Source organism: Agelaius phoeniceus, chromosome 23, assembly GCF_051311805.1.
Source record: "Agelaius phoeniceus isolate bAgePho1 chromosome 23, bAgePho1.hap1, whole genome shotgun sequence".
Lineage (NCBI taxonomy): Eukaryota > Metazoa > Chordata > Aves > Passeriformes > Icteridae > Agelaius > Agelaius phoeniceus.
The window spans coordinates 214,328-227,849 of record NC_135287.1 but is presented as its reverse complement, the minus strand read 5'-3'; positions in this window follow the sequence as shown (position 1 = coordinate 227,849).

The window sequence follows — 13,522 nt, the reverse complement described above, 5'->3', positions numbered from 1 at the left end:
GATTGCAAATTTCACACCGGGAACGATGCAGATGGCCAGGGCGAGTGGCCTCAAACTGACCCCATATTCCACGGGGAAAATTAAGTCATGTCCCCCGGGTCTGCGTGTCAGATGAAAGCTGGACTTTGGGGCTCAAAGGACTTGCAAGCTCCTAGTTGCCAACAGCGTTAGTTCTTTAGGAATCCAGCAATGTTTAAAAATTTCTCACTGCGCACTGCCCTGTTGTCTATGGCAAATGGCTGCAAAGAGAGGCCATTTTGCATGGGAAAAAGAAGTCCTTTCCCCAGGGTTTGGGAATCAGATGAAAGGTGGCCTTAGTGGCTCCAAGGACTTCCAGTGTCCTCGTTGCCAGCAGCTTTACTTTTGGAGAAAATCAGCCAAGTTGCAAATTTCACACCGGGAACGATGCAGATGGCCAGGGCGAGTGGCCTCAAACTGACCCCATTTTCCCTGGGGAAAATGAAGTCATGTCCCCAGGGTCTGGGTGTCAGATGAAAGGTGGCCTTTGGGGCTCTAAGGACTTCAAAGTCCTTGTTGCCAACAGCTTTAGTTGTGGAGGAATCCAGAAAAGTTTTCAAATTTCTTACAAGGAACTGCCCTGTTGCCTAGGGCAAATGGCTGCAAAGAGAGGCCATTTTGCATGGGAAAAAGAAGTCCTTTCCCCTGGGTCTGGGTTTCAGATGAAAGGTGGCCTTTGGGGCTCCAAGGACTTCCAGGGTGCTCGTTTGCAGCAGCTTTACTTTTGGAGAAAATCAGCCAAGTTGCAAATTTCACACCGGGAACGATGCAGATGGCCAGGGCGAGTGGCCTCAAACTGACCCCATTTTCCACGGGGAAAATGAAGTCATGTCCCCAGGGTCTGGGTGTCAGATGAAAGGTGGCCTTTGGGGCTCTAAGGACTTGCAAGCCCTAGTTGCCAACAGCTTTAGTTGTGGAGGAATCCAGAAAAGTTTTCAAATTTCTTACAAGGAACTGCCCTGTTGCCTAGGGCAAATGGCTGCAAAGAGAGGCCATTTTGCATGGGAAAAAGAAGTCCTTTCCCCTGGGTCTGGGTTTCAGATGAAAGGTGGCCTTTGGGGCTCCAAGGACTTCCAGGGTGCTCGTTTGCAGCAGCTTTAGTTTTGGAGAAAATCAGCCATGATTGCAAATTTCACACCGGGAACGAGGCAGATGGCCAGGGCGAGTGGCCTCAAACTGACCCCATTTTCCACGGGGCAAATGAAGTCATGTCCCCAGGGTCTGGGTGTCAGATGAAAGGTGGCCTTTAAGGCTCTAAGGACTTGCAAGCCCTAGTTGCCAACAGCTTTAGTTGTGGAGGAATCCAGCACAGATTGCAAATTTCTCACTGGGCACTGCCCTGTTGCCTAGGGCAAATGGCTGCAAAGAGAGAGGCCATTTTGCATGGGAAAAAGAAGTCCTTTCCCCAGGGTCTGGGTGTCAGATGAAAGGTGGCCTTTGGGGCTCCAAGGATTTCCAGTGTCCTCGTTGCCAGCAGTTTTACTTTTGGAAAAATAAGCCAAGTGTGAAAATTTCACACCGGGAACGATGCAGATGGCCAGGGCAAGTGGCCTCAAACTGACCCCATTTTCCCTGGGGAAAATGAAGTCATGTCCCCAGGGTCTGGGTGTCAGATGAAAGGTGGCCTTTTGGGCTCTTAGGACTTGCAGGGTACTTCTTACTGGCAGCTTTAGATTTGGAGAAATCCAGCACAGATTACAAATTTCTTGCTGGGCACCACCCTATTGGTCAGGGCGAGAGGCCAGAAATGGGGGCCATTTTCCATGGGGAAAATGAAGTCATTGGCGAAGGGTCTGCGTATCAGATGAAAGGTGGCTTTGGGGCCCTAAGGAGTTGCAGGGTCCTCGTTGCCAGCAGCTTTAGTTTTGGAGAAAATCAGCCATGATTGCAAATTTCACACCGGGAACGATGCAGATGGCCAGGGCGAGTGGCCTCAAACTGACCCCATATTCCACGGGGAAAATTAAGTCATGTCCCCCGGGTCTGCGTGTCAGATGAAGGCTGGACTTTGGGGCTCAAAGGACTTGCAAGCTCCTAGTTGCCAACAGCGTTAGTTCTTTAGGAATCCAGCAATGTTTAAAAATTTCTCACTGCGCACTGCCCTGTTGTCTATGGCAAATGGCTGCAAAGAGAGGCCATTTTGCATGGGAAAAAGAAGTCCTTTCCCCAGGGTTTGGGAATCAGATGAAAGGTGGCCTTAGTGGCTCCAAGGACTTCCAGTGTCCTCGTTGCCAGCAGCTTTACTTTTGGAGAAAATCAGCCAAGTTGCAAATTTCACACCGGGAACGATGCAGATGGCCAGGGCGAGTGGCCTCAAACTGACCCCATTTTCCACGGGGAAAATGAAGTCATGTCCCCAGGGTCTGGGTGTCAGATGAAAGGTGGCCTTTGGGGCTCTAAGGACTTGCAAGCCCTAGTTGCCAACAGCTTTAGTTGTGGAGGAATCCAGAAAAGTTTTCAAATTTCTTACAAGGAACTGCCCTGTTGCCTAGGGCAAATGGCTGCAAAGAGAGGCCATTTTGCATGGGAAAAAGAAGTCCTTTCCCCTGGGTCTGGGTTTCAGATGAAAGGTGGCCTTTGGGGCTCCAAGGACTTCCAGGGTGCTCGTTTGCAGCAGCTTTACTTTTGGAGAAAATCAGCCAAGTTGCAAATTTCACACCGGGAACGATGCAGATGGCCAGGGCGAGTGGCCTCAAACTGACCCCATTTTCCACGGGGCAAATGAAGTCATGTCCCCAGGGTCTGGGTGTCAGATGAAAGGTGGCCTTTGGGGCTCTAAGGACTTGCAAGCCCTAGTTGCCAACAGCTTTAGTTGTGGAGGAATCCAGAAAAGTTTTCAAATTTCTTACAAGGAACTGCCCTGTTGCCTAGGGCAAATGGCTGCAAAGAGAGGCCATTTTGCATGGGAAAAAGAAGTCCTTTCCCCTGGGTCTGGGTTTCAGATGAAAGGTGGCCTTTGGGGCTCCAAGGACTTCCAGGGTGCTCGTTTGCAGCAGCTTTAGTTTTGGAGAAAATCAGCCATGATTGCAAATTTCACACCGGGAACGAGGCAGATGGCCAGGGCGAGTGGCCTCAAACTGACCCCATTTTCCACGGGGAAAATGAAGTCATGTCCCCAGGGTCTGGGTGTCAGATGAAAGGTGGCCTTTAAGGCTCTAAGGACTTGCAAGCCCTAGTTGCCAACAGCTTTAGTTGTGGAGGAATCCAGCACAGATTGCAAATTTCTCACTGGGCACTGCCCTGTTGCCTAGGGCAAATGGCTGCAAAGAGAGAGGCCATTTTGCATGGGAAAAAGAAGTCCTTTCCCCAGGGTCTGGGTGTCAGATGAAAGGTGGCCTTTGGGGCTCCAAGGATTTCCAGTGTCCTCGTTGCCAGCAGTTTTACTTTTGGAAAAATAAGCCAAGTTGGAAAATTTCACACCGGGAACGATGCAGATGGCCAGGGCAAGTGGCCTCAAACTGACCCCATTTTCCCTGGGGAAAATGAAGTCATGTCCCCAGGGTCTGGGTGTCAGATGAAAGGTGGCCTTTGGGGCTCTAAGGACTTCAAAGTCCTTGTTGCCAACAGCTTTAGTTGTGGAGGAATCCAGAAAAGTTTTCAAATTTCTTACAAGGAACTGCCCTGTTGCCTAGGGCAAATGGCTGCAAAGAGAGGCCATTTTGCATGGGAAAAAGAAGTCCTTTCCCCTGGGTCTGGGTTTCAGATGAAAGGTGGCCTTTGGGGCTCCAAGGACTTCCAGGGTGCTCGTTTGCAGCAGCTTTAGTTTTGGAGAAAATCAGCCATGATTGCAAATTTCACACCGGGAACGAGGCAGATGGCCAGGGCGAGTGGCCTCAAACTGACCCCATTTTCCACGGGGAAAATGAAGTCATGTCCCCAGGGTCTGGGTGTCAGATGAAAGCTGGCCTTTAAGGCTCTAAGGACTTGCAAGCCCTAGTTGCCAACAGCTTTAGTTGTGAAGGAATCCAGCACAGATTGCAAATTTCTCACTGGGCACTGCCCTGTTGCCTAGGGCAAATGGCTGAAAAGAGAGAGGCCATTTTGCATGGGAAAAAGAAGTCCTTTCCCCAGGGTCTGGGTGTCAGATGAAAGGTGGCCTTTGGGGCTCCAAGGATTTCCAGTGTCCTCGTTGCCAGCAGTTTTACTTTTGGAAAAATAAGCCAAGTTGGAAAATTTCACACCGGGAACGATGCAGATGGCCAGGGCAAGTGGCCTCAAACTGACCCCATTTTCCACGGGGAAAATTAAGTCATGTCCCCAGGGTCTGGGTGTCAGATGAAAGGTGGCCTTTTGGGCTCTTAGGACTTGCAGGGTACTTCTTACTGGCAGCTTTAGATTTGGAGAAATCCAGCACAGATTACAAATTTCTTGCTGGGCACCACCCTATTGGTCAGGGCGAGAGGCCAGAAATGGGGGCCATTTTCCATGGGGAAAATGAAGTCATTGGCGAAGGGTCTGCGTATCAGATGAAAGGTGGCTTTGGGGCCCTAAGGAGTTGCAGGGTCCTCGTTGCCAGCAGCTTTAGTTTTGGAGAAAATCAGCCATGATTGCAAATTTCACACCGGGAACGATGCAGATGGCCAGGGCGAGTGGCCTCAAACTGACCCCATTTTCCCGGGGGAAAATGAAGTCATGTCCCCAGCGTCTGGATGTCAGATGAAAGGTGGCCTTTGGGGCTCAAAGGACTTGCAAGCTCCTAGTTGCCAACAGCGTTAGTTCTTTAGGAATCCAGCAATGTTTAAAAATTTCTCACTGCGCACTGCCCTGTTGTCTATGGCAAATGGCTGCAAAGAGAGGCCATTTTGCATGGGAAAAAGAAGTCCTTTCCCCAGGGTTTGGGAATCAGATGAAAGGTGGCCTTAGTGGCTCCAAGGACTTCCAGTGTCCTCGTTGCCAGCAGCTTTACTTTTGGAGAAAATCAGCCAAGTTGCAAATTTCACACCGGGAACGATGCAGATGGCCAGGGCGAGTGGCCTCAAACTGACCCCATTTTCCCTGGGGAAAATGAAGTCATGTCCCCAGGGTCTGGGTGTCAGATGAAAGGTGGCCTTTGGGGCTCTAAGGACTTCAAAGTCCTTGTTGCCAACAGCTTTAGTTGTGGAGGAATCCAGAAAAGTTTTCAAATTTCTTACAAGGAACTGCCCTGTTGCCTAGGGCAAATGGCTGCAAAGAGAGGCCATTTTGCATGGGAAAAAGAAGTCCTTTCCCCTGGGTCTGGGTTTCAGATGAAAGGTGGCCTTTGGGGCTCCAAGGACTTCCAGGGTGCTCGTTCGCAGCAGCTTTAGTTTTGGAGAAAATCAGCCATGATTGCAAATTTCACACCGGGAACGAGGCAGATGGCCAGGGCGAGTGGCCTCAAACTGACCCCAATTTCCATGGGGAAAATGAAGTCATGTCCCCAGGGTCTGGGTGTCAGATGAAAGCTGGCCTTTAAGGCTCTAAGGACTTGCAAGCTCCTAGTTGCCAACAGCTTTAGTTGTGGAGGAATCCAGCAAAGTCTGCAAATTTCTCACTGGGCACTGCCCTGTTGGCTATGGCAAATGGCTGAAAAGAGAGAGGCCATTTTGCATGGGAAAAAGAAGTCCTTTCCCCAGGGTCTGGGTGTCAGATGAAAGGTGGCCTTTTGGGCTCTTAGGACTTGCAGGGTACTTCTTACTGGCAGCTTTAGATTTGGAGAAATCCAGCAAAGATTGCAAATTTCTTGCTGGGCACCACCCTATTGGTCAGGGCGAGAGGCCAGAAATGGGGGCCATTTTCCCTGGGGAAAATGAAGTCATTGGCCCAGAGTCTGCGTATCAGATGAATGGTCGCATCTGGGGCCCTGAGAAGTTGCAGGGTCCTTGTCGCTAGCAGCTTTAGTTTTGGAGAAAATCAGCCAGGTTGGCAAATTTCACACCAGGAACGATGCAGATGGCCAGGGCAAGTGGCCTCAAACTGACCCGATTTTCCCTGGGGAAAATGAAGTCCAGTCCCCCGGGTCTGGGTGTTAGATGAAAGCTGGACTTTGGGGCTCTAAGGACTTGCAAGCTCCTAGTTGCCAACAGCTTTAGTAGTGGAAGAATCCAGCAAAGTTTTCAAATTTCTCACTGGGAACTGCCCGGTTGCCTAGGGCAAATGGCTGCAAAGGAGGCCATTTTACATGGGAAAAAGAAGTCCTTTCCCCAGGGTCTGGGTGTCAGATGAAAGGTGGCCTTTGGGGCTCTAAGGACTTGCAAGCTCCTAGTTGCCAACAGCTTTAGTAGTGGAGGAATCCAGCACAGATTGCAAATTTCTCACTGGGTACTGCCCTGTTGGAAGGGCAAATGGCTGAAAAGAGAGAGGCCATTTTGCATGGGAAAAAGAAGTCCTTTCCCCAGGGTCTGGGTGTCAGATGAAAGGTGGCCTTTTGAGCTCTTAGGACTTGCAGGGTACTTCTTACTGGCAGCTTTAGATTTGGAGAAATCCAGCAAAGATTACAAATTTCTTGCTGGGCACCACCCTATTGGTTAGGGCGAGAGGCCAGAAATGGGGGCCATTTTCCATGGGGAAAATGAAGTCATTGGCGCAGGGTCTGCGTATCAGATGAAAGGTGGCTTTGGGGCCCTGAGGAGTTGCAGGGTCCTTGTCGCTAGCAGCTTTAGTTTTGGAGAAAATCAGCCATGATTGCAAATTTCACACCGGGAACGATGCAGATGGCCAGGGCAAGTGGCCTCAAACTGACCCCATATTCCACGGGGAAAATTAAGTCATGTCCCCCGGGTCTGCGTGTCAGATGAAAGGTGGCCTTTGGGGCTCTAAGGACTTCAAAGTCCTTGTTGCCAACAGCTTTAGTAGTGGAGGAATCCAGCACAGATTGCAAATTTCTCACTGGGCACTGCCCTGTTGCCTAGGGCAAATGGCTGAAAAGAGAGGCCATTTTGCATGGGAAAAAGAAGTCCTTTCCCCAGGGTTTGGGAATCAGATGAAAGGTGGCCTTAGTGGCTCCAAGGACTTCCAGTGTCCTCGTTGCCAGCAGCTTTACTTTTGGAGAAAATCAGCCAAGTTGCAAATTTCACACCGGGAACGATGCAGATGGCCAGGGCGAGTGGCCTCAAACTGACCCCATTTTCCCTGGGGAAAATGAAGTCATGTCCCCAGGGTCTGGGTGTCAGATGAAAGGTGGCCTTTGGGGCTCTAAGGACTTCAAAGTCCTTGTTGCCAACAGCTTTAGTTGTGGAGGAATCCAGAAAAGTTTTCAAATTTCTTACAAGGAACTGCCCTGTTGCCTAGGGCAAATGGCTGCAAAGAGAGGCCATTTTGCATGGGAAAAAGAAGTCCTTTCCCCTGGGTCTGGGTTTCAGATGAAAGGTGGCCTTTGGGGCTCCAAGGACTTCCAGGGTGCTCGTTTGCAGCAGCTTTAGTTTTGGAGAAAATCAGCCATGATTGCAAATTTCACACCGGGAACGAGGCAGATGGCCAGGGCGAGTGGCCTCAAACTGACCCCATTTTCCACGGGGAAAATGAAGTCATGTCCCCAGGGTCTGGGTGTCAGATGAAAGGTGGCCTTTAAGGCTCTAAGGACTTGCAAGCCCTAGTTGCCAACAGCTTTAGTTGTGAAGGAATCCAGCACAGATTGCAAATTTCTCACTGGGCACTGCCCTGTTGCCTAGGGCAAATGGCTGAAAAGAGAGAGGCCATTTTGCATGGGAAAAAGAAGTCCTTTCCCCAGGGTCTGGGTGTCAGGTGAAAGGTGGCCTTTGGGGCTCCAAGGATTTCCAGTGTCCTCGTTGCCAGCAGTTTTACTTTTGGAAAAATAAGCCAAGTTGGAAAATTTCACACCGGGAACGATGCAGATGGCCAGGGCAAGTGGCCTCAAACTGACCCCATTTTCCACGGGGAAAATTAAGTCATGTCCCCAGGGTCTGGGTGTCAGATGAAAGGTGGCCTTTTGGGCTCTTAGGACTTGCAGGGTACTTCTTACTGGCAGCTTTAGATTTGGAGAAATCCAGCAAAGATTACAAATTTCTTGCTGGGCACCACCCTATTGGTCAGGGCGAGAGGCCAGAAATGGGGGCCATTTTCCATGGGGAAAATGAAGTCATTGGCGAAGGGTCTGCGTATCAGATGAAAGGTGGCTTTGGGGCCCTAAGGAGTTGCAGGGTCCTCGTTGCCAGCAGCTTTAGTTTTGGAGAAAATCAGCCATGATTGCAAATTTCACACCGGGAACGATGCAGATGGCCAGGGCGAGTGGCCTCAAACTGACCCCATTTTCCCGGGGGAAAATGAAGTCATGTCCCCAGCGTCTGGATGTCAGATGAAAGGTGGCCTTTGGGACTCCAAGGATTTCCGGTGTCCTCGTTGCCAGCAGTTTTACTTTTTGAAAAATAAGCCAAGTTGGCAAATTTCACACCGGGAACGATGCAGATGGCCAGGGCGAGTGGCCTCAAACTGACCCCATTTTCCCTGGGGAAAATTAAGTCATGTGCCCCGGGTCTGCGTGTCAGATGAAAGGTGGCCTTTGGGGCTCTAAGGACTTGCAAGCTCCTAGTTGCCAACAGCTTTAGTAGTGGAGGAATCCAGCACAGATTGCAAATTTCTCACTGGGCACTTCCCTGTTGGATATGGCAAATTGCTGCAAAGAGAGGCCATTTTCCATGGGAAAAAGAAGTCCTTTCCCCAGGGTCTGGGAATCAGATGAAAGGTGGCCTTAGCGGCTCCAAGGACTTCCAGTTTCCTCGTTGCCAGCAGCTTTACTTTTGGAGAAAATCAGCCAAGTTGCAAATTTCACACCGGGAACGATGCAGATGGCCAGGGCGAGTGGCCTCAAACTGACCCCATTTTCCACGGGGAAAATGAAGTCATGTCCCCAGGGTCTGGGTGTCAGATGAAAGGTGGCCTTTGGGGCTCTAAGGACTTCAAAGTCCTTGTTGCCAACAGCTTTAGTTGTGGAGGAATCCAGAAAAGTTTTCAAATTTCTTACAAGGAACTGCCCTGTTGCCTAGGGCAAATGGCTGCAAAGAGAGGCCATTTTGCATGGGAAAAAGAAGTCCTTTCCCCTGGGTCTGGGTTTCAGATGAAAGGTGGCCTTTGGGGCTCCAAGGACTTCCAGGGTGCTCGTTTGCAGCAGCTTTAGTTTTGGAGAAAATCAGCCATGATTGCAAATTTCACACCGGGAACGAGGCAGATGGCCAGGGCGAGTGGCCTCAAACTGACCCCATTTTCCACGGGGAAAATGAAGTCATGTCCCCAGGGTCTGGGTGTCAGATGAAAGGTGGCCTTTAAGGCTCTAAGGACTTGCAAGCCCTAGTTGCCAACAGCTTTAGTTGTGAAGGAATCCAGCACAGATTGCAAATTTCTCACTGGGCACTGCCCTGTTGCCTAGGGCAAATGGCTGAAAAGAGAGAGGCCATTTTGCATGGGAAAAAGAAGTCCTTTCCCCAGGGTCTGGGTGTCAGATGAAAGGTGGCCTTTGGGGCTCCAAGGATTTCCAGTGTCCTCGTTGCCAGCAGTTTTACTTTTGGAAAAATAAGCCAAGTTGGAAAATTTCACACCGGGAACGATGCAGATGGCCAGGGCAAGTGGCCTCAAACTGACCCCATTTTCCACGGGGAAAATTAAGTCATGTCCCCAGGGTCTGGGTGTCAGATGAAAGGTGGCCTTTAAGGCTCTAAGGACTTGCAAGCCCTAGTTGCCAACAGCTTTAGTTGTGAAGGAATCCAGCACAGATTGCAAATTTCTCACTGGGCACTGCCCTGTTGCCTAGGGCAAATGGCTGAAAAGAGAGAGGCCATTTTGCATGGGAAAAAGAAGTCCTTTCCCCAGGGTCTGGGTGTCAGATGAAAGGTGGCCTTTGGGGCTCCAAGGATTTCCAGTGTCCTCGTTGCCAGCAGTTTTACTTTTGGAAAAATAAGCCAAGTTGGAAAATTTCACACCGGGAACGATGCAGATGGCCAGGGCAAGTGGCCTCAAACTGACCCCATTTTCCACGGGGAAAATTAAGTCATGTCCCCAGGGTCTGGGTGTCAGATGAAAGGTGGCCTTTTGGGCTCTTAGGACTTGCAGGGTACTTCTTACTGGCAGCTTTAGATTTGGAGAAATCCAGCACAGATTACAAATTTCTTGCTGGGCACCACCCTATTGGTCAGGGCGAGAGGCCAGAAATGGGGGCCATTTTCCCTGGGGAAAATGAAGTCATTGTCCCAGAGTCTGCGTATCAGATGAATGGTCGCATCTGGGGCCCTGAGAAGTTGCTGGGTCCTTGTCGCTAGCAGCTTTAGTTTTGGAGAAAATCAGCCAGGTTTGCAAATTTCACACCAGGAACGATGCAGATGGCCAGGGCAAGTGGCCTCAAACTGACCCGATTTTCCCTGGGGAAAATGAAGTCCAGTCCCCCGGGTCTGGGTGTCAGATGAAAGCTGGACTTTGGGGCTCTAAGGACTTGCAAGCTCCTAGTTGCCAACAGCTTTAGTAGTGGAAGAATCCAGCAAAGTTTTCAAATTTCTCACTGGGAACTGCCCGGTTGCCTAGGGCAAATGGCTGCAAAGGAGGCCATTTTACATGGGAAAAAGAAGTCCTTTCCCCAGGGTCTGGGTGTCAGATGAAAGGTGGCCTTTGGGGCTCTAAGGACTTGCAAGCTCCTAGTTGCCAACAGCTTTAGTAGTGGAGGAATCCAGCACAGATTGCAAATTTCTCACTGGGTACTGCCCTGTTGGAAGGGCAAATGGCTGCAAAGAGAGAGGCCATTTTGCATGGGAAAAAGAAGTCCTTTCCCCAGGGTCTGGGTGTCAGATGAAAGGTGGCCTTTTGAGCTCTTAGGACTTGCAGGGTACTTCTTACTGGCAGCTTTAGATTTGGAGAAATCCAGCAAAGATTACAAATTTCTTGCTGGGCACCACCCTATTGGTTAGGGCGAGAGGCCAGAAATGGGGGCCATTTTCCATGGGGAAAATGAAGTCATTGGCGCAGGGTCTGCGTATCAGATGAAAGGTGGCTTTGGGGCCCTGAGGAGTTGCAGGGTCCTTGTCGCTAGCAGCTTTAGTTTTGGAGAAAATCAGCCATGATTGCAAATTTCACACCGGGAACGATGCAGATGGCCAGGGCGAGTGGCCTCAAACTGACCCCATATTCCACGGGGAAATATAAGTCATGTCCCCCGGGTCTGCGTGTCAGATGAAAGCTGGACTTTGGGGCTCAAAGGACTTGCAAGCTCCTAGTTGCCAACAGCGTTAGTTCTTTAGGAATCCAGCAATGTTTAAAAATTTCTCACTGCGCACTGCCCTGTTGTCTATGGCAAATGGCTGCAAAGAGAGGCCATTTTGCATGGGAAAAAGAAGTCCTTTCCCCAGGGTTTGGGAATCAGATGAAAGGTGGCCTTAGTGGCTCCAAGGACTTCCAGTGTCCTCGTTGCCAGCAGCTTTACTTTTGGAGAAAATCAGCCAAGTTGCAAATTTCACACCGGGAACGATGCAGATGGCCAGGGCGAGTGGCCTCAAACTGACCCCATTTTCCACGGGGAAAATTAAGTCATGTCCCCAGGGTCTGGGTGTCAGATGAAAGGTGGCCTTTGGGGCTCTAAGGACTTCAAAGTCCTTGTTGCCAACAGCTTTAGTTGTGGAGGAATCCAGAAAAGTTTTCAAATTTCTTACAAGGAACTGCCCTGTTGCCTAGGGCAAATGGCTGCAAAGAGAGGCCATTTTGCATGGGAAAAAGAAGTCCTTTCCCCTGGGTCTGGGTTTCAGATGAAAGGTGGCCTTTGGGGCTCCAAGGACTTCCAGGGTGCTCGTTTGCAGCAGCTTTAGTTTTGGAGAAAATCAGCCATGATTGCAAATTTCACACCGGGAACGAGGCAGATGGCCAGGGCGAGTGGCCTCAAACTGACCCCATTTTCCACGGGGAAAATGAAGTCATGTCCCCAGGGTCTGGGTGTCAGATGAAAGGTGGCCTTTAAGGCTCTAAGGACTTGCAAGCCCTAGTTGCCAACAGCTTTAGTTGTGAAGGAATCCAGCACAGATTGCAAATTTCTCACTGGGCACTGCCCTGTTGCCTAGGGCAAATGGCTGAAAAGAGAGAGGCCATTTTGCATGGGAAAAAGAAGTCCTTTCCCCAGGGTCTGGGTGTCAGGTGAAAGGTGGCCTTTGGGGCTCCAAGGATTTCCAGTGTCCTCGTTGCCAGCAGTTTTACTTTTGGAAAAATAAGCCAAGTGTGAAAATTTCACACCGGGAACGATGCAGATGGCCAGGGCAAGTGGCCTCAAACTGACCCCATTTTCCACGGGGAAAATGAAGTCATGTCCCCAGGGTCTGGGTGTCAGATGAAAGGTGGCCTTTGGGGCTCTAAGGACTTCAAAGTCCTAGTTGCCAACAGCTTTAGTAGTGGAGGAATCCAGCACAGATTGCAAATTTCTCACTGGGCACTGCCCTGTTGCCTAGGGCAAATGGCTGCAAAGAGAGGCCATTTTCATGGGAAAAAGAAGTCCTTTCCCCAGGGTCTGGGAATCAGATGAAAGGTGGCCTTAGCGGCTCCAAGGACTTCCAGGGTGCTCGTTCGCAGCAGCTTTAGTTTTGGAGAAAATCAGCCATGATTGCAAATTTCACACCGGGAACGATGCAGATGGCCAGGGCGAGTGGCCTCAAACTGACCCCAATTTCCATGGGGAAAATGAAGTCATGTCCCCAGGGTCTGGGTGTCAGATGAAAGCTGGCCTTTAAGGCTCTAAGGACTTGCAAGCTCCTAGTTGCCAACAGCTTTAGTTGTGGAGGAATCCAGCAAAGTCTGCAAATTTCTCACTGGGCACTGCCCTGTTGGCTATGGCAAATGGCTGAAAAGAGAGAGGCCATTTTGCATGGGAAAAAGAAGTCCTTTCCCCAGGGTCTGGGTGTCAGATGAAAGGTGGCCTTTTGGGCTCTTAGGACTTGCAGGGTACTTCTTACTGGCAGCTTTAGATTTGGAGAAATCCAGCAAAGATTGCAAATTTCTTGCTGGGCACCACCCTATTGGTCAGGGCGAGAGGCCAGAAATGGGGGCCATTTTCCCTGGGGAAAATGAAGTCATTGGCCCAGAGTCTGCGTATCAGATGAATGGTCGCATCTGGGGCCCTGAGAAGTTGCAGGGTCCTTGTCGCTAGCAGCTTTAGTTTTGGAGAAAATCAGCCAGGTTGGCAAATTTCACACCAGGAACGATGCAGATGGCCAGGGCAAGTGGCCTCAAACTGACCCGATTTTCCCTGGGGAAAATGAAGTCCAGTCCCCCGGGTCTGGGTGTTAGATGAAAGCTGGACTTTGGGGCTCTAAGGACTTGCAAGCTCCTAGTTGCCAACAGCTTTAGTAGTGGAAGAATCCAGCAAAGTTTTCAAATTTCTCACTGGGAACTGCCCGGTTGCCTAGGGCAAATGGCTGCAAAGGAGGCCATTTTACATGGGAAAAAGAAGTCCTTTCCCCAGGGTCTGGGTGTCAGATGAAAGGTGGCCTTTGGGGCTCTAAGGACTTGCAAGCTCCTAGTTGCCAACAGCTTTAGTAGTGGAGGAATCCAGCACAGATTGCAAATTTCT